Source organism: Babylonia areolata, chromosome 19, assembly GCF_041734735.1.
Source record: "Babylonia areolata isolate BAREFJ2019XMU chromosome 19, ASM4173473v1, whole genome shotgun sequence".
Taxonomy (NCBI): domain Eukaryota; kingdom Metazoa; phylum Mollusca; class Gastropoda; order Neogastropoda; family Buccinidae; genus Babylonia; species Babylonia areolata.
This window is the reverse complement of record NC_134894.1, coordinates 12,699,359-12,702,502: the sequence shown is the minus strand read 5'-3', so window position 1 is coordinate 12,702,502 and position 3,144 is coordinate 12,699,359.

Here is a 3,144-nt window from a genome sequence, read left to right as displayed (position 1 = left end):
GACACCAACCCTACTGCACACCAAGCTCCATGCTCCAGACAGGACTTGGAGAGGACGACACCAACCCTACTGCACACCAAGCTCCATGCTCCAGACAGGACTTGGAGAGGACGACACCACCCCTACTGCACACCAAGCTCCATGCTCCAGACAGGACTTGGAGAGGACGACACCAACCCTGCTGCACACCAAGCTCCATGGCTCCAGACAGGACTTGGAGGAGGAGGAGTCAACCTCATCACCACCATCATCATCATCAACCTTATCATCGTCATCACCGTGCCATCAACAACATCATCACCATCATCAGCCTTACCATGTTCATCACCATCAACATCATCATCATCATCATCAGTCTTATCATCATCATCATCATCACCATCACCATCAACATCATCATCATCAGCCTTATCATAGTCATCATCACCATCATCATCATCATCATCATCATCATCATCAGCCTTATCATCATCATCATCATCATCATCATCATCATCAGCCTTATCATAGTCATCATCACCATCAACGTCATCATCCTCATCAGCCTTATCATCGTCATCATCATCACCATCAACATCATCACCATCATCAGCCTTATCATCGTCATCCTCACCATCAACATCATCATCATCACATAATGCAGATTGACGGTCACATCGTCCGGACAAAGAGCTCGTGGGGTTTACAATAAAAGTCACACACACACACACACACACACACACACACACACACACACACACACACAACAAAAAAAAGCCTTCTAGTTGTACATTTATATATGCACATGCATTCAAATACGACACATCATACACAAACAAGCGTGCGCGCGCGCACGCACACACACACACACACACACACACACACACACACACACACACACACACACAGGGAAGGAAGTCAAAGAAGCCCCCCCCCTTCTTGTCCATCTTACTGCTCTCCCCTCCTCCACCCCGCTACTTCCCACCCTCCATAGCCCCCCCCCGGCCCTCCCCAGCACCCCCCTCCCCCCCATCCCCCAGCACCACCACCCCTCCCTCCCCCCCCCTCCCCCCACCTGAGGCCAGAGGGTTGAGGGGAGGGGGCTGAGGGAAAGGGGAGCATTTTGTACCAATGAACCCTTCTTAGTCCGGTTCTGGAATGATTTTCCAAGGAAAAAATTGCAACAGTCAGTTTTTTTGCTTCAGTCGACTCTAAAAATCAGCAGCAACAACATATCCAAAAGGGAGAAAAAGGGAGATACGGGAAAGTGGATTAAAATTAAATAAAAGATAATTCATTTCACCAAGATAAGCTTTTTAGTCCGCAAGGAGAACCATACTTCGGCATGCACAAGGCAGTGCGCTGACCCCGAGGTCAGAGCAAGAATGCCACGCCGCTCACAGGAAATGATAAGATAAACAAGTGATGGCGGACGCTGAGTCGTCGTCTGCTGCAACTTATCCTGGTGAATAAAATGGTAATCTTTTACATCTAGTGTGCAAATACAGCAACACAAGTGTTTTAATGAATTTATCTTTGATACATGTCATGTGTGACTGGAAAATATAATTCTAAAAGACAACAGCATAGATTAAAACTGGCGAGCAAAGCACTGGCAGTGTGCAGTTGTTTTTTGTATGGAACGATTTTTCCGTCAAAAAGTTATATTGCTCTCTCTCTCTATACACACACACACACACACACACACACACATACATACACACACACACACACACACACACACACACACACAGTGTGTGTGTGTGTGTGTGTATGTGTGTGTGTGTGTGTGTGTGTGTGTGTATTTCTTACTCAGTGAAACACTGGAAATGTGTCTGAAGTTATCACAAGATGATTGTGGGTAAGTACGTAAAAAGTAATACATTATTATATCTTTTCAAAAATTAAAACGTGAAAAGAGCGAAAATAGCAGTTTGTGTGAAAAAAAAATCGTATATGGTAAGCGTACACTAAATGAGATGACTGGTAGAAAAAAAGTGTTGATTTTCCTCACTTCCTTCTGTTCTTACTTGTGGGACATTGCTGTATCTTATGTGTAAAACTGTAACTTGATGGCGACAACACAGTGTAGACTATTCAGTCAGAAGAAGCTGTGGAAGGACTCCAGAAAGCATCATGCCGAGAGAGGGGACAATTACACATTTCATCTTGGACAGAGACTTCACAAAAATGCCAACACGATAATACAAACGCCAATTCAATAAATAGTGACTTTGAGCGAAACATAATGAAGAAAAAACTGAAGAACACTCGCCCGTTAAACTCCGAAGAAAGGTTGACAAACCATTTAGAACAAAATTTCTTACTTTGGGCAGTCGGAAACATATGATAGAGTAAGGACACAGACACAGTGTTCGCCGTTCTGTCTTATGAATGTGAAAAAAGTCTGGAGAAATGTTTTGAGAGGGGCGACCAGTGGGCACAGACCGTAAGAAACTGTATCAAGTCTGTTAACGATCTGCATGCAGCAGATGCAATGCATCACCAACACCATAGTGTCAATTTTAGAACAAACAAAAATACTCCACAAAGCGCTTGTCTTGAACCATCAACAACGGGAATTTAAACCATCCGACACGAAAGGGTAGACCAGCTGATGAAGAGTGAAAAGCTGCATTTCTCAGAGTGGTACAGTTTCTGTTGGAAAATGATGATGAACAAATCACACTAACAGGTCTCCAAGAGAAAATGCGACAGCTTCTTAAGAAACCTGGACAGAAAAAAGAACCCTACACTAAAAGAAACCCACGACAAAAGTTACAGGATCGTTTTGGGGGAAACCATCATTATCACATCAATTACAGGAAAAGCAAATGCTGTTACTTTCAAAACAACTGTTGAAAAGATTATCAAAGACTTTTCCAAAGAAACAAAGACTGACGACGAAACAGAAAAAGAAACTTCGTATCATTCAAACAGCTGCTTCACTTCTCCTCTCGGACATCGAGGCCATGGTCACATCGAAAAAGCACTACCCACTGAGTTCTGACATTGCTAGCTTGGATAAAAACTTAGAATACCTTCAACCATCAGTCAAACTCTTTATTGATTATCTGCTTCACGACAACAACAACAAAAGATTGTCAACTGAAGATCGCTCCTCTTGGTCAGACATCCAAGTAGCAAGACCAAAGGTCGTAATAT